General features: G+C 41.3%; 1 pseudogene across 1 annotated transcript in view; it reads right to left on the reverse strand.

The window, feature by feature from the left end:
- Positions 1–554: 554 nt before the first annotated feature.
- The window catches only part of LOC144297111 (cationic amino acid transporter 3 pseudogene), a 30,181-nt pseudogene continuing 4,671 nt past the window's right edge, over positions 555–26,064 (reverse strand). The window contains exons 2-6 of the transcript XR_013364175.1: positions 23,447–23,636; positions 22,341–22,501; positions 11,196–11,306; positions 9,253–9,352; positions 555–5,726 (exon numbers count right to left, since the gene is read on the reverse strand). The product of XR_013364175.1 is annotated as a cationic amino acid transporter 3 pseudogene (transcript). The remainder of the gene's footprint in view (positions 5,727–9,252; positions 9,353–11,195; positions 11,307–22,340; positions 22,502–23,446; positions 23,637–26,064) is intronic.

The raw sequence follows: 26,064 nt of genomic DNA on the forward strand, positions 1-26,064 counted from the left end.
CCCTCTCTCGATTTCACTACTTCTTTCCCCATCCCCCACCATATCCCATTGGAATAGATGGAGCAGGACCAAGGTGATTGTGTCAGACATTCTCCTGCCCCAGGTCAGTACTTACCCTGTTGCTCTTTGAATACACAAAACTGTTCTTAATGTTGGATATAAAGGAATGGAGGAACCCACTCCCTGCACTAAGCAAGATTCCGCTCTGATAAAACACAGAAGATAGGTCCAGAATTCAGGCATAGCCACACAAAGGCAAAACTGGAAGTGCCTGGTACAGTTCTAGATGCTTGGTACAGATCTAGTTACAGTTCTAGAAATGCTGTTTGCCAAGAAAGTCTCCTAGAAGATAGTTTTAAAAGTAGTACAGTGCTAGTTTGAAAGAAAGGAGGGCTTTCTATACAAAAAAAGTAAGGCTCAATTAAATTTAACATGAATTTATTAAATGCTCATTACGTGCGTGGCCCCAAGTGGATGCTCAGGGGAGTGAACAAGATACACTCCTGTTGGTCTACAATCAAGTAACAAAATTTGAAAAAAATAAAACACACAGATAACTGTGATTGTTTTAATTTCAGCTTTATTGAGTCATAATTGACATGTAAAATTATAGTATATTTAAAGTGTACATTGTGGTGATTTGATATACATATATATTATGAAACTATTCAGTATGGTTTCCCCACTGTGGAAGGATTAAAGGTCGTATTTTAATATAAGTGTTTCCTTAGATGAGGGAAATGATCAAAGGGTGCGTATGTTTGCTTTGCTTCATCTTTACATGTGCAAGGGCTTCAGCTGGAGCCTTGATCTTCAACATGAGTTCCCTGGACCAGCAGTATCAGCATCACCAGCATACTTGTTAGAAGTGCCAGTTCTGGCCTCCACTCAGACCTACTGAATTCCAAATGCTGGGGATGGGGGCCCAGAAATCTGTGTTTTCACCAGCCCTGTGGGTGAGGTGACACTTGCTAAAGGTTGAGCACCACTTAGCAGAGAACTATTCCTGGCCTCTCTCCACCACCTCTCGCACTATGACTTTGATTAGTGGGTTGAAGAGACGGCACTCAGCCCCTTCGAGTTTTTGGTTGATTTCCTTTTTTTATCCAAAATCAACCTGCCCATAGGACACATGCATTCTAACCTGCTCATACAAAGGAAAAGTTAATAAAAGCAGGCTCCCTCTTGTGTTGGGAGACAGGAGGTGCTCAGTACTACTTGTGATGAGTAAGTCTGTCAATTTAATGGAGTGAAGCAGGATTCACAAGCCAATTAGGATGCATATCTACAGCTGACTGTTTAATTGTCTGTCTCTATCTCTGGATTATCAATTGGTTCCAAACATAGGAGGGGGAAATGGCATGTTATTTATTGTACCTCTACAGTTCCAATAGTGAGTTGTAGTGAAATGTGGGCAGGATGCAGGTACAGATCTCATACAGTACAGAGACCTAGTTGAAAGAATAACAGGACAGAAGAACCAGGGGGAATCTTAGAATTTTTTAAGTAATCAGAACTTTAGAAATGATTATTTCTGACCTCATGTGTTACAGTTAAATAAGCAGAGCGTGGAAGGAACTGAGGGGCTCCCCCAAGCTCACATTGCTAGTTGGTGGTGGAAACCATGCAGGAAACCAGGACCCATGGCTTTCAGTTGTGCACTTTCTGAGCTGGTGGACCAAAGCAGACATCAGTGAAGAAACTCTGAAGTCCAAGAATGCCAATCTCACCAACTAGAAGTACCAGCCCCAGAGATTTTCAGCATGGGTATTGGGTTCAAAGCCAAAGTACCTTTTGTGCTCAGAAGAAAGCTCTGCTCCAATCCACTTGTGCATGCCCTGTTGCCCCCTCACACAGCCACAGCTCAGGCTACAAATCCTGCTCAGTGTGCTCTGCACATTGCTTCTTTTCCTTTGATTTTACTATTGCTGTTCTCTCTGCCTACAGTCTCTCCTTCCTGACCATGTGTGGAAAATTGTTATCTTACTCTGGAGAGAGCCAACACAAGGGCCATTCCTCTACAGCATCTTCTGTGATTTCACCACTTAACCCTCACCTCTGTTCCACCCACAAATGATTATCCTCCATTCTGAATTCCCACTTAATTTGTATGTTACTTATGACAACATTTTCTTTTTTTTAATTTTTTAAAAAGAATTTATTTATTAATGAGAGGCACAGAGAGAGACAGAGACATAGACAGAGGCAGAGAGAAAAGCAGGCTCCATGCAGGAAGCCCGATGCAGGACTCAGTCCTGGGTCTCCAGGATCACGCCCTGGGCTGAAGGCAGACGCTCAACCACTGAGCCACCCAGGCGTCCTAACAACATTTTCTAATTTGTGTCACAGCTATACTCTATGCTTTATATTAGAATATAAGATCCTTAAGGGCAGGTGCTACATTTCCACTCTTTTTCGGTCTTTTTATAGTTTCCTTTATTGTTTTATTATACTGTAATTAACAAACAATGTTGTTATATTGCTCTCAGGTGTACAATGTAATGATTCCACAATTCTGTATATTTCTCAGTGCTCATAAGTGTACAATTAATTCCCTTTATCTATTTCATCTGTCAGTGCACCTAACTCCCCTTTGGTGAACACCGATTTGCTCCTTTAATATTTAAGTATTTGTTCCTTTAGTATTCCAGTATTTAAGAGTCTGGGTAGGGTTTTTGTTCATTTGTTTCTTTTTTTTTCCTTTTGTTTCTTCATTTGTTTTGTTTCTTAAATTCCACATATGTTTGAAATCATATGGTATTTGTCTTTCTCTGACCGACATATTTCACTTAGCACTATTCCCTCTCAATACATCCATGTTGTTACAAATGCCAAGGTTTTTCTTTTCAATGGCTGACTAGTATTCCATTCTCTATATATGCTTCATCTTCTTTATCCATTCATCTGTGGACACTTGTGCTGCTTCCATGTCCTGGCTATCATATAAAATGTGGCAATAACCATATCTATGCATCTATCTTTCCAAAATCATGTAAATAAGAACCTTTTGTATGGTGAAAAAAATACTATCAACAAAACAAAAAATGCTACCCACTGAATGAGAGAAGATATTTGAAAATGATATATCTAATAAATGCTTAATATCCAAAACATATAAAGAACTTATACAACTCAAAACCGAAAAAATCCACTTAAAAAACGAGCAGAGGCCAACGGGCACAAGAAAATATACTCAGCATCACTAATAATCAGGGAAATGTAAATTAAAAATACAAGGAGATGCCACTTCACACTTGTCAGAATGGCTAAAATAAAAAAGACAAGAACTAAAAAGTATCGGCAACGACTTTGAGAAAAAGGAAACCTCATGCACTGCCTGTGTGAATGTAAATTAGTGCAGCCACTATGGAAAATGTGTGCAGGTTCCAAGAAAATTAAAAATAGTATTACCATATGATCCAGTATTTCTACTACTGGGTATTTACTCAAAGAAAACAAAACACTTTTTCTAGTTTTCTTTAATAGTAAATTTTCAAAGCCAGTACAGCTATAGACACAACTGAAAAGCAGACAAGCAAAGGAAATAAAAAGAGAGGAAAAAGAGCAAAGACACATTCTTTCCTCCACAAAGCACAGCCATATTACTCTTGCCTCCACCAAAATTCTGTGTGAGGCCTATGTTTCATGAGCTCAAGAGTACTCTTCATTATTGTGCAGGGGGACCTACATTCAAGTAAGACAATGTCAAAGCAAATATGTACTGGCACTGCTGAGTTCAAGATCTACAGTATAGGCCCTAAGTGAAGTGGGGTTAAGGGGCCAGGCTGTGCTGAATCCCATAGCTGAAGTAGATAGCAAGCCCAATCAGAATCCAGACACCAAATAGAGCCCAGGTACCAGCTATCATTTGCATCATGAGGTAAACATTCAAAAAGATGCTCAGGAGTGGGAGGAGAGGCAGACCAGGTACCTTGAAGTGAAGGGCAGTGGAGCTCTGTGGCTGTCTCCAGATGACTCCAGTGACTCCAGTGATGAGCACCAGGAGGAGCATAACCACTGTGATCCACACTGGGTCTCCAGAAAGTAGATGAGGCCACTGGGCCAGCACCAGGCAGAGAAGAGTCAGCAGCAGAGCAAGCAGTGAGGAGCAAGCAGAGACAACCTGGCCAGAAAGTGGAGTGGGGGTGGGGCTGCCTGGAAAAAATAGTGTCTGTAGAGTCAGCTTCTCTGCTGCAGGTCTGTTCTCCTCCTGCACCTGTGCTTCATTTCCCTCATTCTTCCTCTCAGGCTGATACCTGAGGATGAGGACACAAGCAGCCACCAGGGAGTGAGTAAACAGGGTCCCAACTGACATGAAGTCCACAAGATCAATGAACTCAAAGAATAATGCCATGATTGCTGCCATAGTGCCCGAGACCACAGTGGCCACGATGGGGATGTCTTTGCTGGTGTGGGTGCTGGCAAGGACATGGAACAGGAGGCCATCTTTTGCCATCACCAAGATCATCTGACGGGAGGAGAACATATAATTCAAAATGGTGGTAAAAAGAGTACACAGAGCTCCAGTAGCCACAACATAACAAGCAGAGGTCCAGCCAATATGGAGAAATGCCTCAGGCAAGGGGCTCCCACGATGAATCAGGTAGTAGGGCACCATAAGTGTAAGCACTGAACAGACACCAAAATACACCAAGAAGCAGATGAACAGTGAAATTACAATGCCCATGGGGATGGAACGTTTGGGATTCTGGGCTTCCTCAGCTTTGGTAACGATATTGTTGAAACCTATAAATGCATAGAAACAGGTAGCTGATCCACGGAGAATCCCCTGGAAGCCAAAAGGCATGAATCCTCCAGAGCCCAGAGGGCCCAAGCTAGAGGTGTCATTGAATCCAGCCTTTATGTAGTCCTCTTCTGTGAGCTTCCAGTTGTGCAGGTCCCCTTTAATGAAGCCAGAGAGGATGACAAAACTGAGAACCAAAAGGCTCAATAATGTCATCACTTTGGTAACCAAGACTGACTCCTTAGCCCTCAGAGCCAGTATTCCAGTGAGCAACAACACCAGGCCCATAGCAAAGAAGTCTGTATATTCCACAAGCACATGTGGAACATGCAGTAAAACGCTTTCACGCATGGCCTGAGAAATCTGGTTCCCAATCAGATAGTAAAAAGCTAAGGTCCAAGCCAGGGCCACACCGGCTGCACCAGCAACATAGGAGATGATGAAGATCCAGCCAGTGATGAAAGCCCATATTTCACCCATAGTGACATAGGTGAAGCGATATGCAGAGCCAGAACAGGGAATCCAGGAACCAAACTCTGCATAGCACAGCCCAGCCAACACGGAGGATAGGCCAGCCACCAAAAAGCATAACACCGTGGCTGGTCCACGGTGACTGATTGCTGACCACCTCACCAGTCAGGAAATATATACCTGCACCCAATGTGTAGTCTACACCCAGGGTCACTAAGTCCAGAGTAGTCAGGATTCTGGCAGAGGAAGTCTCAGTTTCACTTAGCTCCACTGGACGTCTGTAAACAAGCCTTTGACCAAACCTGTGAAGTGCCTGACCCTGCATTTTAGCTGGAATTGAATAGGATTCTAGTATCAAAGAGCTGTAGCAAGCCCAGGGAGCAGAGAGTCTGGGATCAGGTTCAGTGAGGCCAAGTTACACAAAGTTGGGTTGGGGCTGATGAGTTCAGCTTCTTAGGTTTCCAAACTGCTACTTCGTACTCTTCTGGTATGTGCTCTCCCTCCTTAGTGCCTAGGTGGACAATAGATAGTATGTAAAAAAATAAAAAATAAAAAATAACTACCACCTAAGTAAAGAAACAACACCTAAATAAAAAAATAAACATGGTGTACAACCCACCAACCAAAGCTCAGAAGTCCCATGTCACATGCTGCAGCCCAAATACCACAGACACTAACACCAAAGGGCATCATAGGAAACTCAACCCTGTTTTTCCCCTCAGAAAAAGTGCCAAACATCTCCCATATTGTGCTTTTTTACATAACACATGACATAATCCCATTTGGGTCCATCTAACTTATTTAGCTTCATGTACTAATTAAGCTATAAGACAAAACAGGGCATGAATATATCGTTCAATAATTCACAGGTGGATTATGTGCAAAGTGCTTGAGCATGAGTTATGACATATTAATTCAAGGACTAGCAGGCCTCATTGCAATTACAGAACCATATTTAAAATATCATCTGAGTTTCAAATACAAATATTGGTTCCTGGGTCTTAAAACTCTCATCCCCAACATCAGCTAGCCAAGGTGAGATGGCACTTTGGCCCCCTTCCTCACTCTGCCTCATCCATTCAGCTGTACTGATGGCCAGGAATGTACAGACCACCCCTTCCTTTACCTACCTAGGCCCACAGTGGTGCAGTGAACAGAGAGGAGGAGGGAGAAAGGGGCAGAGTGTTCATAACCACCTGCAAGAAGGAGAGGACCAGGCTGCCTGGGAAGGAAACTCTCGAGAAATGGAGGCAGCAGCCACCGCAGGTCCAGGACTGAGAAGGGAGAGGAGCCAGGAAGGTGGTTTTTGGAATTCTGACATTCAATATACCTCACCCAAAGTAGCCAGGCAAAATTCACTACGGTTTTTGTATCCACAGTTATGAGAATATGATGGGTAAGGAGAAAAGAAATAAGTCACCTAGCTCAGTAGCTACAACCTAAACAATCCCTTCTATCTCCTCCCTCTCTAGGCTCCAGGAGAGTAGGTGAGCTCACTTCTGCAGACAGTCTCCTTACTGGCCACACTGTACTCTATATACACCCTATGCCATCAGTGAAGTCAGCTGCCAGGGGCCTCTAGAATCTGCCCTGTTCTGTGAGCTTGCATTAAAAAAGGACTCACTTCTAACTGTCCATTAATTTTTCACAAAGAGTTATTTTTAACTTGCTCAAACCATGCCAAAATGTTTTGTAAATGAAGGCATTAGCATGTGTTTCCTCCTTTCTCCTCCTCCCCTGCTGCTATTCAAATGGTACCCTCCTTAAGAGGAGCAAGGCTTTGGACAAACAATATAGCAATGCCCCAGAAATGAGTAGTGGATGACAGAGAACACAAAATCATGCAGGCTCCAATCTACACCCTACTCAGGTTTTGGTTTTGAGAGAATTTTTGGAAAGATTTTCAGAGATTTTGAAAGACAAGAAAGATCAACTCAGAGCTGAAGAGTTTTCTCTATAGATAATCAAAAGTAATGCTTGGGTTATTGGGTAAGACCTTCCACCTACAAATCCATCTAGACTCTTTATTTGCTACTCACCAGTTCCAATGTTATGCCTAACCAACACACACATGATAAAGATAAGGAGGCTCAGTTCTTAGCTCATGGAAGCCTTCTACACTATAAATATGACTGAAGGGTGCCCCACCGATCCCCAGGCTGCAGACCCTTCCGTGGTTTCCACAGCCCTTCCTTCATAGTCCTTCCTTCCTTTACAATCTCACCTCTGCTGATTCCTCCAGCCTCATTCCCTGCCCAGTTTTTGCTCTAGCTTCAAAATTCAACACTCACCCTGTTCCCTTGCCTCTAACACTTTCCTAACCCCTTCACTCACCTACCCCTCCAAATATCTTTCAGTTCCCACCTCAAGAGTACTTCCCTAGGAAGCCTCCCCTGACCCTTATGATGCCCTTTCTATGTGCTCTCAGAGCACCTGGGCTTCCCCATGTGCCATTGACCCTAACGTATCAGAATTCCCGGTCAGCTGCCTATATCTTTCATCAGACTGTGAATTGGGTGCTCAATAAATATTTCTTGAACAAATACCAAACTAAGAAGAGAAACCTGAAAGAGCACATAATCCAGACTTCCTATCTACTGGACATTGAGACACATACTTTGTAGCCAGGCAACCTTTATAAACCTGTGTCAGGTAAAGATATAAATGGTATCATCTTCCTTGGAGAAGGCGAGGAAAATGAAAAGTGTGAAAGGAAATACAATTGTGGTAAAAGCTTGACCACACATCATTCATGGCGGGTATAGGTAAAAGAGGGTGATAAAGAATAGTTTGCCTTTGAGGACACTTGTTGTAAAGCCATTAGTCTGCCTGTGGTTATAGGCAAACAACTACCCATGCCCTACCCACTTACTCTTTTGAAGGCATCATGCTCAAGTGCTATAATCCAGGTAGGATGTCCTAACACAGAGGTTCTCACTTCAGGGGACAGAGGCAGGTATAATGAAGACATCGGGGGACATGTTCAAACTTCAGATCCTTTCCCTCTGGAGATTCTAGTCCACTGGTCCTGTACTTCCCTTGACTGCTCTAAGCCACCCCCAACTTGCCCTCAAGTTCAAGAGGAAGAGATTGTAAAAGCTTCCTTCACAGGAAGGCAGCACAGTTTAGTAGTTTGGAGTGAGGCTCTGGATGTAGACTGTTCAGGGTCATTCACAACTCAACCTCATAGCCAAGTAACTCTGGAAAAATTGCTTCACCTCCCAGGGCTTTAGTTTCCACACTAGCCAAATAGGATTAAAAGTAAATCCCTCACAGGGTAGTTGTGAGGCGCAAGATAAATTATGCCTGTAAATTACGTAGCTCGGTGTCTAGCAAACAGTATGGACATAACATCATCTAGCTAACACATAATATTAAATCTGATCCAGAGTCCTCTGACATTGCTAATAAGTCTTTATAAATGTCTAACCTCAAAATTATCTGCTAAATCTCAAGCCAGTTAGCTAGCCCTCAAGAGACAATGAAAACAGGTTTTTTTTTTTTTGTTTTGTTTTTTAACATATAATTTGCCTTGAAACCCTAAGGACTCTAACTAGACATTCTCATCCATGCTGGTGCTAAACATGAGACGGCTCTAGGCTAATGGAGTTAGAGCAGGCATCAAGAAATGTAAGGCTCAGATATAATAAGTAATAATAATAGTAAATAACATCTTTGCTTTCAGATAATAATAACAATATCTGTGCCTACAGATGCCTCATCTTATTTCTGAAAGAGCCAGTGCTGGGCACTATAGAAGGAAGAGTAATGACCATTATCTCAGAAATGCTGCATGTGTGTCCTGGCCCTTCCACGTGACCACATGAACTCAGGGAATTTGCTCACTCTCTCTAAGCGTCAGTCTCCTTGTCCACAAGGGCCCTCACCTGACCTTCCTCACTGCATCAGCATGAGAATTCAGTGAGAAGATACAAACCATCAGGTACCACTGGTGGGAGTGTCACTGAAGCACAATCCCAGTGGAATTAAGAATGCACACACCCTCCCACCTCCCAGTCCCTCTCCCAGCTACGCACCCAGGTACTGTCTCTTGAGTCCATAAGGAGCCCATGTGAGCACGTTCATCACAGGACTGGTTGTGGTGGCAGGAAGTAGGGGCTGTGCCAGTGTCTGCTCCTAGAATAACACATAAGTACAATGTGCCATGTGTGCACAATGAAATATGACACAGTCAGAGATAATAAAGTAGATTTACAGACAGCAACTTGGGTAGATCTCAGAAACAAGGATGAGTAGAAAACTTAAAAGCCATATGAGATGTGTAGCACAATACCATTATGTACATTTACAAAAAAGTCCCAAAATACTGTATGTTTGTTGAGGATACACATATACTTGTTAGAAATGTTATGTCATTCCTCTGCTCAAAATCTTCCACTAGTTTCCCTTTTCATTCAGAGTAAAGCCAACCTCTGCATTTAAAATAATTACAAAGTCCTACAGTATTTGTCATTGACCCAGCTACCTCTCAGCCTTCATTTTCTCTCTTCCCAAGTATTTCACTCTAGCTACTGGCCTCCTAATATACAAGGCAAGACCCTACCTCAGGGCCTTTGCACTAGCTATCTCCTATAACTGTACCACTTCTAGTTCAGATATCCACATGGTTGTTCCCTTAACTGCATTTGGTAACACAGCACCTTTGTTTTTTTTTGTTTTGTTTTGTTTTTAATTTTTTTATTGGAGTTCAATTTGGCAACATACAGCATAACACCCTGTGCTCATCCCACCAAGTGCCCCCCTCAGTGCCCAAATCCAGTCACCCGACACCCTCCAACCACTTCCCTTTCCACTACCCCTTGTTTGTTTCCCAGAGTTCGGTGTCTCTCATGTTTTGTCACCCTCACTGATATTTTCACTCATTTTCTCTCCTTTCCTTTTATTCCCTTTCATTAATTTTTATATTCCCCAAATTAATGAAACCATATAATGTCTTGTCCTTCTCGAATTGACTTATTTCACCTTTGGAGCACAACCTTCATGAGTCACTCCATTTAATAGCCCAACCCCTTCCTGACCACACAAAACAGACTTGATTCTCTTGCTATTCTTTTTCCCATAGCAATTGTCACTATTTAACATACTATACGTTTTAGTTTATTTGGTCATGACTTTTTTAACTTCAAAAGACTGTAAGCTCCATGAAAGCAGGACTCTTTAAAAATTGTTTTGACCCTGGCTATACTTCCAGCACCTACTATGGTGCCTGACAGAGTTAGCAGTGTACTTTTTGAGTGGGCAAATGTATCTAAATACACATGTAGAGCATGGGTTGAAAGAGTTTCTTAAATACACTAAAGCACATACCTCCAATGGGAAGGGAAAATGAAAATAGAGATAAGGTTGAAAGGGGAGGGGCACCTGGGTGGTTCAGTGGTTGAGCACCTGCCTTTGGTTCAGGGCATGATCCTGGTCCCAGGATCCAGCCCCACATCAGGATCATTGCAGGGAGCCTATGTCTCTGCCTGTGTCTCTCTCTCTCATGAATAAATACATAAGTATCTTTAAATTTAAAAAAAGGATGAAAGGGGAAAATACAATGCATCAAAAGGAGCCTGGCAGAAAATGATCATGCAAACACACCATGACTGAGGGATGGACTGACCCCACTCTGTGCACTGCAAGTTCCACACAGGAATTGCAGGAAATAATGTTGCGAGAGGAGCTGGTACAGAGCCTTATAAATGGTAGGCACTCAGTAGATTTAAATTGAAGGGGAAAAGGAATTTTCTAATCGTCAGGCTATGGAGAATAGGACGAAGAAATACCTGCTAGAAAGAGGGTGAAGAACAGGGAAGATGGGGCACCCCTCCGACTTCTTCCCTCTGAACCCATTTCCCTTCTTCCAATTTCTCTTTCTCCTTCAACTCCTTCAACTGTCTGTGGAGGCACCTGTAGTTCACACTAACAATGCTTGTAGTATGTTTCTCTCTCTGGGGAACTGTCCCCAGCCACCTACCTCCCAACAAAGACACAGCAGTGGTTCTTCACATTGTTGAATCACACACCATTCTGAGGTTGATCACCTCACAAAAATATCAGACACTCTTCTGAAACCCATCGCTGGACCCTGAGCGGAAAACCCAAAAGAAGATGATCTGAATGACAGGGGCAGAAAGGGGTCATGCTTTTGATAATTTGTTTCCCTCAACTGTGTTGCGCAGTGTGATCCTTGCACTCTTCCCACTTTTATTGAACATGAAAAACAGTGGGCCTACAGAGTGAATGAACCAAAAGAACAAATACCTCAGAATAAAATAATCATATTTTAAGACTCCAACAGAAGCAAGTAGAACAAACAAATGAACAAACAACCTTGCAGAAGAGAAAGGAAACGCATCATTCAGAATCCAGAGAGTCTACCACAAATCCAGCTTATAACCAACAGGGAAAGGTCAATGTCAAACACAATGTTAAGAAATGCCTTTTCTCTGTGCAATAATCTGTGATTATTCCATTGGTATATTTAGTCCAGACTATCTGACCCACCTATCAGAGTCCCACCCTAATTCTGCCCATATCTCAGATACATCACTTCCTTCTAACTCAGCTCCTCACATCCTGACTTATCATTCCTGGGTACATTACCTGCCCTGCCAGCGATGCCCTCCTCACTCCTTCTGTCCAGTCTTGATCTTCTAGCTCCTCTCAATCCTATTCTACAATTCCTCCACACATCTAGGAAGCCTTTAATAGCCTTCCTGACTGATCCCCATCTCCAACCTTCTTCCCCTTCCCACCAACCCTTACAGCCAATCCTGATGCTCAGCTGAAACTAATTTCCCCTGTTTGCTGGTATACTGGATATGTCACTTAAATCTCTTTATATCTAAAGGCTTCCAGAGGGCTATGCCAGGATCTATGTATCTCATCATTCTGGATTCCACACTCCCATTTCCAATTCTCACTACACAAGACAAAGATCTGCTCATAATTGTAGCAAGCAACAAAAAAGGCATTTAGAAAAGAGAAAATGAATATATAGATGTATTCATTGACTACCAAGTCTTAAGATTCCTAGAAGAAGGGTTGTTTTGTTGTTTGGAAAGAGAGAAAGGCCCAAACAGAGGTATAAACAGGAGACTAGAACATGCACCATCATGTAGTTCGAAAGCATTTCCTAAGGACATTTCCTAATGAGGGCACTAGCACTCTGAGTCTCAGTTTAATTAGGAAACAATCTCTCCCAAAAGAAGATCTTGTTCAGGGGGATTGTTTGAAGAAATTCAGAGAGGGGCCAGGGAACATGAAGTCAGCTTGTAAGAATTCCATAATGGCTCCAGCTCTCTCTCTCCTCCTTCCCTCTCCCTGTGTTTCTCTTGGTCTCTGAGCTCCTTCCTTCCAAAGTCTAAAAGAAAAGTTCCATCCCATGTTGCTCAGAAGAATACCTGTCGATAATGCAGGCTGTCTTCTTTTCCTAGCAGCCCTACTAACTCTCCTTTGTCCTAGAGGTCATTATGTTCTCTCCTCTGTCTCTATGAAGGGCATAGCACTCACTCTGTACCTTTCACTTTCAAAATATTTTTTCCAAGGTAGTAAGTTCCACTGGTTCCTGTGCTTGGGTGTTAACACTCCTGCCAACCAGGAAGTTGGTCTTGTGGCTCCTCCTAAATAGCTTCAAAGATAATTTGTATACCAGTTGCTTTGCTAGAAGTCTGATAAAGAATTGGAGGATGGCTAATGAGGGTGTTAAGTAAGGAATTTTCAAGTTCTCCAAGTTTCAGAGAAGTGGACTTTAAATGCGGTATCTCCAGAGATTATAACAATCCCTCTATATCCAAGCATAGCTCCTTCCTGATCCCAAAGTATGCAAATACTCTCATCCTCCTTAAAATTTCCAGACAAGGAAAACGCCAGAGCCTATCAAAGAAGTAGCTCCCAAACAAACAAGTATAAAGCTTTTTGAATAGATGAACTTCCCCAGAGCTCCTGAAGTCCCAACTCAAGCAGCCATGGACTCAGGTAGGGGGCAGTCAGGAATACAAGAGTAGAGGCTTTGAGTTCACGGCCAGAGTTTGAAATATTAGTACATATGGTGCATATGGTGCAGGTGTAACCTACCCTTTCATTGTGCAAACAATTCAGAATATATATGAAAAGTGAAAAAGAACAAAAGCCACTATGAATACTGGGGCTGAGTCTCATATCCAAGGGTAAAAAATATAGATTACAAAATCAAATGAAAAATGGATTCTTCCCATTTTCTCTTTATGTTCCTACTTTCTGCAGGAGTCTATGTCAAATAATGGTCCTTCATTTATTCATTCAACAATATACTGCTCCCCGTTTATTTAGTGCTATGGATAAAGCAAAAGAAAACACACACATCCCTCCACTCAAGTTACTTACAATCCTCTAGGAGGGAGAAAAAAACACATTAGTAATAAGAATATGTATCGAGTTGTATTTGCAATCAGTGCTGCAAAGAAAAGGGAAACAAGAAAAGGTTAGGATGTGCTCAGAGGGTTGCTGTCATTTTAAAATGGGGGGTTCAAGGCAGTCTCACCTTCACACTGTTGTCTAACTGTCACCACCATCCTTTTCCAGAACTTGCTCATCTTCCTCAGCTGAAACTCTGTACCTATTACACAGTACCTCCCTATTCTTCCCTCCTGCAGCCTCTGGCAACCACCCTTCTACATCCTGTCTCTATGAATTTGACTACTCTAGGTACCTTATATAACTAGAATCACAATATTGTTCTTTTGTGATCTGCTTACTTCACTTGGCATAATGTCTTCAAGGTTTATCCAGGTTGTGGCCTATGTCAAAATATCTTTCTTGTCTAAGGCAAAATAATATTCTATTGTGTGTATATCCCACATCTTGGTGATCTATTTATTCACTGATGGACACACTGGTTGTTTACCTATTGGCTGCTATGAATTATGTTGTTATGAATTAATTCTTATGAATTAATCCCTGCTTTCAATCCTTGAGGTACAAACCCAGAAGTGGGATTGCTGGATCATAGGGTAATTGTATAGGTTTACCTTTTTGTTGTTGTTTGTTTGAGAAATCACCATACTGTTTCCCACAGCGGCTGCCCCATTTACTTTCTCACCCACAATGCACAAGCATCCCAATTTCTCCACATCCTCACTAATACTCATTATCCTCTGTTTTTTATTAGTAGCCATCCTAATGGGTGTGAGGTGGTACTTGGCTATTTTTTAGGAAATACAGGGAAGCCCATAGCGCCAGGACACAGTGAATGAGGGGGAAGCAGTGGGTGATGAGATCAGAGAGAAAGCAGGAAACCAGATCCTTCATGTATGGTCTAAAAGTCACTGTGAGGACTTTGGCTATTACTCTGGGGTGTGATGGAAACCCTAGAAAAACTGAGAGTTTCATACATTGCCGACTGATTTCATGTTCTGTGAACTAGGTATTGGGTTCTCTATCTAAAGAAAGGCCTCCTCCAGAGTTTGAAAGCAAGGAGTGGAATGGAGACAACGCTTGCAGAGCTCTCAGTAGATGTCCAGTGCTTCTGATAACACAGTGAGGGCTGAACAAGCTGTACGCTTCCATCTGCCTCCCTTTCTAGATGCTAAATAAGAGAAGCCATACAGCCTCCCATGGGACTGTGACATGACAGATTGCTTTCAATGAAGCTGTTCACTTTCTGGATTATTTCCAGGCAGGGCTCCATCACTTAAAAATCAAACAAAAGTCATTTTAGTGTTATTCACTATTTTAGGTTGTTCCCACCAGTATTTTGAATAACCAAGAGCTGACATGGAGATAAATGGCCTTTTTGTGGAACCTGGTGTAATTAAGGACTGCAAAGACTGGGATAGGCAGATAGAAAGGGGACAGGAAACATGTGAATCAGGCACTGAATCATGTGCAGAACTGAATTGACGAATCCAGTCCTAAGGCCCAGATGCTTTAGAAAGGACTGTCAGAAATGTCTGAGATGCTCAGAGCTGGAGATAGAAAGGGCCCCAAGGGGAAGCCTGAATACACATTTCTATGAGGCGAACAGAAGCTCTCATAACCTCATTTCCCTTGGGCAATGGTAATGAAAGCTTCTACATCCAAATGAAAAGTCCAAGGAGTTATACAGTTTCTCAACAACAAATAATCTGGTGGGAAGATGGCTGCCCAACCAATGACTATAAATGCTGGAAAACATACACTTGTAGGGTGAGGGGTAGGGGGACATGGAAGAGTAGAGAAGGAAAGAATTATTGGACTTTCCCTGTCGGAAAGAAGGAGATAGAGAAATTAATTTTCACTATTGCATTCTTAGGATACAAAAAGGGGCTAGGGGAGAGAAGGAAGTAAAATATCCCAGCAAAGCAAAAGGCCCTGTACTCCTAGGTTCCATGTGCTGTGTTTCTTTCCAGCTGAGGACCACTGTATCCATCCTCTACTCTCAACATAGTATGATCACCACCCACCTCCAGGGTAGAGATTCCACAGTTTGCCTCACAACATAATTCCCATCACATTTCCCCTCTCTGTGGGCTCCTTATAGACATCTGGGTTACCCTTAACTTTCAAACATGTATTATAAAAATGGGACTAGAATATAGGAGAAAGCTGCTCTTTCTCCTGTCCTCAAGTAGAAAAATAATAGACGTAACTAGCACTAAAAGCCTTATGTCATTCATCATTAATTCAATCAATAAATAATAAGCACCTTCTAAATGCCAGTCCTAGTGTTTGGCCCTATGTACAAAATTAGAGGAAAAGGATGTGTTATCTACCTAATGGCACTAATTATCTTTAACAATGTTCTTATACTCCTGCCCAAAATGTGTAACCTGAATCCAATGACAAACAAAATGAATAAGTCTGGGTTTGTTCCTAGGCATCTTATGACTTTTGAACATCAGTATTCTGAAAGCTATAGAAAATTTATTTTAAAAAATTGAAGAGGACACTAAGAAATGCAAAAAAACATTCCATGCTGATGGATTGGAAGAACAAACATTGTGAAAATATTTGTAGCATCCAAAGAAATCCATACATTTAATGAAATCCCTATCAAAATGCTACCAACATTTTTCGCAGTGCCAGAACAAACTATAGTAATTTGTATGGAACCACAAAAGGTCCCAAACAGCCCAAGCAATCTTGAAATAGAAAAGCAATGCTGGAGGTATCACAATTCTGGGCTTCAAGCTGTATCACAAAGCCATAGTCATCAAGACAGTATTGTACTAGCACAAAACAAACACATATATCAATGGAACAGAAGAGAAAACCAGAAATGGACCCACAATTATAGGGTCAAATATTCTTTAACAAAATGGGAAAGAATATCCAAAGGAAAAAAAGGCAGTCTCTTCAACAAATGGTGCTGGGCAGACTGGATAGCAACATGTAGAAGAATGAAACTGGACCACTTCTTACTGCATACACAAAAGTCAAAATGGGGCACCTGGGTGGCTCAGTCAGTTAAGTGTTTGCCTTTAGCTCAGGTCATGAACTCAGGGCCCTGCGATAGTCCTCGGCATTGAGTGCCCTGTTCAACATGGAGTCTGCTTCTCCCCCTGCCACTCCCCCTGCTTGTGCTTGCTTGCTCTTTCTCTGTCAAATAAATAAAATTTTCAAAATAAAAATAAAGTAAAAATGGATGAAGAATCTTCTCAACGTGAGGCAGAAAACCCTCAGAATCCCAGAGAAGAACACAGCTGGGAACATCTTTGATCTCAGACATAGCAACTTCTTACAGCCACATCTCCAGAGGCAAGGGCAACAAAAGGAAAAAAGAACTACTGAGACTTCATCAAGATAAAAATCTTCTGCACAGCAAAGGTAACAATCAAAACTAAAAGACAGCCTATGTAATGGCAGAAAATATTTGCAAATGGCATATCTGATAAAGGGCAAATATCCAAAATCTATAAAGAATTTATCAACCTTAACACTCCAAAAATAAATAACCCCAATAGTATTTTTTTATTTTTAAATATTTTTATTTATTTATGATAGTCACAGAGAGAGAGAGAGGCAGAGACACAGGCAGAGGGAGAAGCAGGCTCCATGCCAGGAGCCTGATGTGGGATTCGATCCCGGGTCTCCAGGATCGCGCCCCGGGCCAAAGACAGGCGCCAAACCGCTGCACCACCCAGGGATCCCAATAACCCCAATAATAAATAGGCGTAAGACTTGAACAGACATTTTTCCAAAGAAGACACCCAGATCGCTAACAGACACGTGAAAAGATGCTCAACATCACTCATCATCAGGGAAATACAAATCAAAACCATAATGAGGTATCACCACACACCTGTCAGAATGACTAAAATTAACAATACAGAAAACAACAGGTGTTGGTAAGGATGTGGAGAAAGGGGAACTCTCCCACACTGTTGGTGCAAATGCAAACTGGTGCAGTCACTCTGGAGAACAGTGTGGAGGTTTCTCAAAAAAGTTAAAATAGAACTACCCTATAATCCAGCAATTGTACTGCTAGGTATTTACCAAAGGATAAAAAATAATGATTTAAAGGGCCACATGCACCTTACTATTTATAGCAGCATTATCAACAATAGTGAAATTATGGAAAGAGCCTAGATGTCCATCAACTATGAACAGATAAAGAAGATGTGAGATGCACACGCACACACACACACACATACACACACACAATGAAATATTACTCAGCCATTGAAAAGAAGAATCTTGTCATTCGCAACAATGTGGATATAACTTGACTGTATGTATTATGTTAAGTGAAGTAAGTCAGTCACAGTATGACAAATACCACATCATTTCACTCATATGTGGAACTTAAGAAACAAAACAGATGAACACAGGGGAAGAGAAGGAAAAATGAAATAAAAACAGAGAGAGAAGCAAGTCATAAGAGACTCTTAATGGTAGAGAACAAACTGAGGGTTGATGGAAGAAAGTGGGTAGAGGATGGATGGTGGGTTTTTAAGAGGGCACTTGTTATGATGAGCACTGGGTGTTAGCTGTAAGTGATGAATCACTAAATTCTGCACCTGAAATCAATTTTATCAAATATGTTAACTACCTAGAATAAAAACTTGAAATAAAAAAAAACTGTTCAGTCTACAAAGCAATTTTCCACAGAAAGCTGACTTGCTATAAAATAGCTGACCTACACTGTTCAAAACTGTCATGTTGGGAATGGCAGGCTGAGGACCTATTGCAGATTAAAGGAGAATAATGAGACATGACCATGAGATGTAATACAGAACCCTGGATTGCACCTGGATCAGGGAGAAACATTTTACTAATAAAAAAATTGAATAATTAATAAACTTTGAATACGGACCACACTTCATACACACACACACACTCACACACACACACACACACACACACACACAGGAGAGAGGAAATGCATGTGGCAAAATATTAAAGGGCAAATATCCAAAATCTATTACATTGCTCAATCTCATTGAAAGATAAAAGGGTGTTAAGACTACTATTCTTGAAACTTTCTTTAGGTTTGATATTTGTCAAACAAAAACTGTAGGAGGAAAGCAACAATGTCTCAGTAGTATAGGCTATGGTTTCTCCTTCCTTAAACTTCCCTTATAAACAAGCTTGCCATCACTTTTGGCTAAAACAAAATCCCATCCAGGATGATCTAGCCCCAGATAAGGATCATTAGATCAGAGGAGTGGGTGGAAAGCCAGAACTCCTTTGGCTTTGATTTACAACCCAAATTGTCAGCAAGCAAAAATTCCTAGAAGTAAATATTCCCTCGACTCGTGTTAGTATGGTTATAAAAACTCTATCCCTTTATTGTTATTTTGTTGGACTAACACAAACGAATACATCTGAGCCCGGGACTTGAACTCTAGAGGCATTGGGGAACCTGTGCATAGGCGAGAGGCAGAGAAAAATGGTATCTGGCAAATAGGGAAACCAGGTATATGTGTAAGATTTAGGGATACATGGACATACGGATGAAAGAGAACCAGAACTTGTTGAGCTTCAAGGAATGCACAGACTTTATTTCATTTAAGCCCCATAATAGCCCAATGACATAAATATTGTTATTCCACATTACAGACTGAGAGGAGAGACAACTGTCCCAAGCTCATACAGCAAGTACAAAGAAGAGCTGGAATTGAACTTGGTCTTTGTTACTTCAAAGACCATGTTCATTCAATGGCAGCACCTAACCTCCACAAAGAGTCAAGACTCTAGGGCATGGCTAGTAAAGTAGTATTTGAGTATTTTCTTAGTGATAAGTCAAAGAAGAAGAAGTCTTTACCTATCTTCTCCCATCTCCCAAGTGAATACTGATGGGCCAAGATTTAGAAGTACTGGGATCATTAAATCTGAGAGCTCTATCTAAAATATGTTCTGCTAAAATCCAAACCTAATATAGGGCCAGAATGTCTCCAGACTATTCTTTGAGATGCCAAGAATATTCCAAAGTATTTCTGTACCTATTCCAGTGGACCCAGATATGATTTTATTTCCTGCCCAAAACTTTAGCCCATTTCCTTTTGCTTGGCTGTGAGTAGAAATATAGGATAGATCTATAGATCTATAGATCTATAGATGCCAAATATGACACCCTCCTGAGACGAAAAAAAAATGGGCATCAGTGTTCTCCACTGTGACCTATGACTGTGACCAGCTCTGAGCACATAGCACCTCTAGGTACATTGTAAATATTTATTGATCACTCATGGAAAGAATAGCAAAGACCAATGCACATCAGGCATCATTATAGACATCTTTGTCTATTTTGGATTCACCTCTCTATATTTCTATATTTTTATGTTATTAACAAATATGGATTTGATAAGGAATAATGGGCATTGTGAACATGCTATTAGTATAGGAAGATCAACAGAGAAGATAAAAGATAACCTTTCTGTTTTAGTTTCAAAACATGAAAACCATAAATATGTCCAGAAAAAAGAGGATTGACAAAGCAGCCTCTAAGGACTTTATTGGAGGAAATTGCAAAAAGAAATCTAAGGAATCCTAACTGAAATAATTGGTTTCAGATATTTCAGAATCACCAATCTAGCCCTCAACTCAATTCAGCTGACATGAAGTCACATAGACATTCAGCGCCTTGTCCATACAACCTCTACCTACAAGGTTCTATGGATTGCAAATACTGCATATCCAGGGCCAGCCTCCTGCTATACTCCTGGTCCATAAAATTGGTAAATCTAACAATGAGACACTATCACATCTCATTCATTTTCAAGCAGCATCCATCAAAGAGAGCTGCCCTTCTTTAAAGCAGCATAAAAAAAAATAAAGCAGCATAAAGCCCTAGATCACATTCTTTCTGACAACCACATTGCACCAGATAATTGAAATGTGAATGCTCTCTACCCTCCTTATGGAAAACGACACTTTCCTTAAGTCTTAAGAAGACACACACACACACACACACACACACACACACACACACACTATCCCAAACAGACCTGAGTTTCCTGCTCTCTATCAAATCCAAATTTCTAAGATTGTATCTCTAAGTCATTCTCCTCACTGTCCTACTACTTGCTTCTACTATTAACCTTTTATGTAGCTCCTACTTGAACAGGACAAATATTTCCCCCCACATACATATCTTGCTGACATTAACATCAGCCCTCACACAGACTGTCCCTCTCTGCCTAAAAACATTCTTTCCAAATCCTGTCCATCATGACTCTACTTCCAGAAATGGCTTGGTCACACCTACAGATAGATATCAGATCTTTCCAGTATGCTCCACTTGCCCCATGCTCTCCCTTCATTAATGTCCAGTGGTATACCTCAGGGCCTAGAATGCTGCACTGGGAGAAATCCCAGTTAGGGAAGAGAGAAGGAGTAGTAGGTGGTGAGGTGGAGCCCAGTAGCAGAGCTTCTGCCTGATGTTGGTTGCAACTTGCCTTTCATTCCCCAGCTGAAGCCTGAGGTACAAAGAGTTAACTGGCCACAGCCAAGGAAGTACTTTAGGCCCTCCAGCCCATTTTGCTTGTCAGAGATCTGACACAAGAACTGAGGTCCAATTCTCTTTCACCACAACAAAGTGAAAGTACAAGGGAAGTAACCCAAGTCAACTGGGACAGAGTGTATTACCTGTGACAATAGTGATTTGCTCCAGTGTCCTCTCCTTGATGTGCGACTACTGAACAGGCAACAATGGAGAGTTTTATTGCTTTACTTTAGTTGTAAAACAAGTCACCTAATGATTTGACATTAGGGAACATGACATGATTCGCTAACAGCCATAACTACATGTAAGGCTAGCCTGCAGAGGGAGGAGTGTACAACAAAGGATTCAATGGTGTGTAGAATAGGATCTCACTTGTTTCAGGAGGATAGGGAAGTATTGATGAAATGAACTTATATTGTAAGCTCCTATGATGAGGGTTTTCTGTATTTGCTCTTGTTTCTCATGTTCTGTCTGTGAATAACTATGTAGATGTGTTCAGGGGACTTTGGGTTGGGCCTAAACAGAGAAATTGCATGGTCTTTCAAATAGAAACCACATGAAGCTTCTAAGTGAGAAAGACTGAATTCAATCTATTAAAGATCAGATTTGAACTAAGTATAAATGAATTAAAAAGCAAATTCCAAATTAGAAAATGGAGGGACCACAGGGATTCTTTGTGCAAAAGAACTCAATCAAAAGCAACAAATTCCTTCCCAGTAATTTATCAACACCAACACCATTACCCTCAATCACCACACACTCAGTTACACACAGTGAAATACAATGGTGGCATATACAGATCCTCCTCTCTGGGAACTTAAAATTTAGTACAATTTGTGAAAAACCCCCCACATGCCGAAATAGGTAGAAGAATACATAATCTACAAACTAGGAAGAGTATTCCTAAGTAAAAAATAAACAGTCAAGGCAAGGGCATGTCAAGCTCCCACATGGCTTCCTAGTTGATGGAAGGTAAAGAATATTGAGGACTGCACTTTCTGGTGTTGGGAAGATGACTGAGAATCTTCTGTGCACTGTGGGTCACCAGCATGAAAGAGGAGGGAATTACCCCATCTTGGCATTGTGTATAACTATTTCCTAGGAAACCATTAGCTCAGGCATATCCTCAGCCTAGGTCATGATCCAATATGTCAAGCCCCTTCAGGCCTTCTTCCCATGCCCCCCACCAAAACCACAAAACAAAATCCACTGCACCTTGACTCAATAAATCCAGTTTGTCCAACTAGACAGATCCAGTTAAATATTTGCTATAGATACTAATACAGATCATGAATGAAGATAAAACGATGATGATGATGATGAAGATGAAGATGATGATGATGACGATGATGATGATGATAATTCTCAGTCCTGGTCTGCACAGAAATGAAAGAGAGAAACCATTACAGTCCTAATAAATGTGTGACTTCTCTCCTGGGGAAAGAGAAGGAAAGGTCAGATAACTTCCTTGAAAGGTTGGCAAGAAAGCTGTAGTAACAGAACTCAGCTCATACCAAAGAAAATAAATACACAAACCTATCTCCCAGGAGTCATCTGCAAACAACCTCACTGAACAAATCATTTACAAATAATAGGCATGCTCTCTATTTTGTACTGATCTTATTTTGTACCATATCCTGTTTGCATGTTACTTGGAAGAATCCTTTTTCTCTCTTTTGAAAATAAAACTCCTGGGATGCCTAGATCACTCAGGTTGGGTGCTTGCCTTTGGCTCAGGTCATGATCACGGGATCCGGGATCAAGTCCTGCATTAGGCTCCCTGTGAGGAGCCTGCTTCACCCTCTGCCTGTGTCTCTGCCTCTTTCTGTGTCTTTCATGAATAAATAAATAAATATTTTAAGAAAAGAAAAGAAAAACTCCTTAGGATAGAACCTGCTTCATGTTCCTCTCCTTGAGGCTAGAAACCCTAATTCTGCAAGTAAATATTACTACGGGTAACCGAGACTTGAATTTGAAGGCATGGAAGCCCCCAAACTGTCTGCTCATTAGATGAAGAGGAAACACAGCCATCTTCTCCAACTCACCTATCTACCCTCCTGCCCCCAGCACTACACCTCTCAAATCCCATCCAGGCAGGCAGAGGCAGAATTCAAAGTCACTGAAACCTCATCCTGATGCAGACTAACACCCTCCACACCCACTGTATGTAGACCAAATCCATCCACGCAGATGTAGATCAAAATCTATGTAGATGTGGACTAAAACATTTTGCTTCCTTCCTACAAAATATGTGGTGTCCCCACTAGCAGCAAGACTGTGCTAGATCATGGCATCATTATTTGGGTAAATAATCAGATTACCAGAGCTTCTCTCCAGGTTTTATAGACTCCATATTATCTAGTGTCATTCTGGGACGGTTGTGAACAGGAAACTTTTCTTAGTCCCTCCAGGATAACTTGAGAGAATACAGGGTGAAATGCAACATTCCTTGATTTGACATATTGACAGGTTGAGATTCAGTCAGAATCCAGTGTTGGAAATTCTTCACATCTGTGTTTACACCAAAACAAGATGATTAATATAACAAATCAGAAAAGCCTGAGCTTTGGCTTCTCTAAAGCTTTTAGCTTTAGAGTTATTCAGGAATTAATGGACTCCTAACTCTGGGAAACAAACAAGGGGTAGTGGAAGGGGAGGTAGGCAGGCGGGTGGGGTGACTGGGTGACAGGCACTGAGGGGGGCACATGACGGGATGAGCACTGGGTGTTATACTATATGTTGGCAAACAGAACTCCAATTTAAAAATATAATAATAATAATAATAATAGAAATAAAAATCAGCATGCAGATGTAAAAAAAAAACAATAAAGTAATGGGCTATCCAGAAGAATCAGAATGAGATTGTCCAAACAGGAATGAGAAAGAGATCTGAGAAAAGCCAGGAAGGGTGTGCAATTAAGTGACACACTAATTCCAAGGAATTAGAAAGTGATGGGACACACCTATGTCAACAGTAAAAATAACTTTCTTCTCAACTTCTACCTATGATTCTTCATTTTCTTAATCCTGAATGCTGTCAACACAGAACATCTAATAAAAGCCCTCACAAGAAAGCAGGTAGAAGGAAATCCATCTGCCTGTCCACCTTATGCTCCAAATTACAACTATAGTGTAAGGGAGCCCAGAGCCACATCACTTTTGCCAAGAAGGCTTACTAAACACCTCTGTTTTATTCCCTCAAAACCCCCTCTTTTCTTCTAAGCACAGAATCTAGAAATTCATCCAGTGGTCGCATCCATCACTATACTCTGTCTCCACATATAGACAAGCAGGTCAGATTAGTCAGAGCATATGGCTCCTTCTACCATGCACTTCCTCCCAATACACAACCTCAGTAATACACTCCACACCCAGTGGCTTAGGAAAGGCCAACTATCTCTCTGGTTATTTTCCTTCAAATCTTTAAGTGTGTCCTTCTGTCCTTCCACAGAAGGACTCAGCTGTTTCTGTCTCTTTGTCTCTCTCACCAGACTGTGCTTGGTCCTCTCATAGGCCTAGGTAGCTTCTCCACACTGCCACCATCTCCTTGGAAAGTTAATTGTTTTGTTTTGTTTTATTGAAGGAAAGACATCTGATCATGTGAAACATATGAAAGTTCTTTTGTGCCTCAAAATCCTGAGAACTTATCCAAATATAGACCCATAAGACTTCTACATCAAGACCTATCTGCCTTACCCCAGCTTAGGCAACCTAATCTACAACCAAGAGCCTCCACCACTAGGGACATTCTTTATCCCTCTTCCCTAGTTTTTTCTAATCCCTACTCTGCTTTGTGTTATCTGTGATGATCAGAGAAAAAATGGACAAGGATAAACCAAGGAAATTAATACAGAAATCATATTTATCAATTTGGAAAATACTTGGTAAAGAAATTGCCCTTTCACCATGATTTTGCTTAAACTAAGGATAAAATGTATCTGCCTTCTAGACGCATGTAGCATGTTTCAGTTGATAATGGAGAGAAGTTGCCCAAAAACTACTACAGGGCGAGAGAAAGACAATCTAGAAATTACCATGTGCCACATATAATCAATAAAACAGGTGTCTCACATGGATAAGTGTAGTCTGGGCTTTGATGCTGGCCTACTGCCCACAGTGTGCATGGGGGTAGGTAGGGTGGAGTCCAGTTTAAGACTCCAAGGGCCTTCAAGTTTAAAGAGTTGCAAATATGTTTTGTGATAACAGCAAACTGCTTTTTGGCGACCCAGTGTTTTAAAGACCACTAGGCAGGCATACTCCAGGAGAATTTGGTAATCTTTCCTCCTATAGACTGACCCAGCCTATAACCCATCCCCACCCACAATTTTTTAAATTATGTAAGAAAGGCAGGGAGATACCATCAGCAGCTGTAAAAATATTTAGCTCTTTGAGCCCGGAGGATGAAGACCTTCAAATCCCCTTTGGTAATGGGGGACCACCTTATCAAACTGGACCAGCTATTCTGCAGAATAAGGAAGTATCCACGAAACGCCATATATTATAAGCTCCCAGAGAAAAGAATTCTCTGTATTTGCTACCATTTTTTCCTGTATTGTCTGTTAGTAACGACACAGATGGGTTTTGTTCACCTTGGATTGGGTCTAAAGTGAGAAATTGGATGGTTGCTCAAGTAGAAACCACAAAAAGTATCTAAGCGTGAAAGACTGGACACCTATTCAAGATCAGATTTCAACTAAGTGTAAATGAATACAGGGGCAAATTCCAACTTAGAAAATTCAGGCACCACACTGATTCACTGTGCAAAAGAACTCAAGGAAAAACAATATTTCTCTTCCCCTCTAAGTTATCAATACCACTACCGTTACCTCCAAATCATCACATACTCAGTGCAAGACAATAGTGGCAAATAGACAATTAACTGCTCTGGGAACTTACAATTAAGGGCATTTTGTGAACATCCCACACATACACACCTGCT

This window comes from Canis aureus, chromosome 25 (genome assembly GCF_053574225.1).
Source record: "Canis aureus isolate CA01 chromosome 25, VMU_Caureus_v.1.0, whole genome shotgun sequence".
In the NCBI taxonomy this organism is placed as follows: domain Eukaryota; kingdom Metazoa; phylum Chordata; class Mammalia; order Carnivora; family Canidae; genus Canis; species Canis aureus.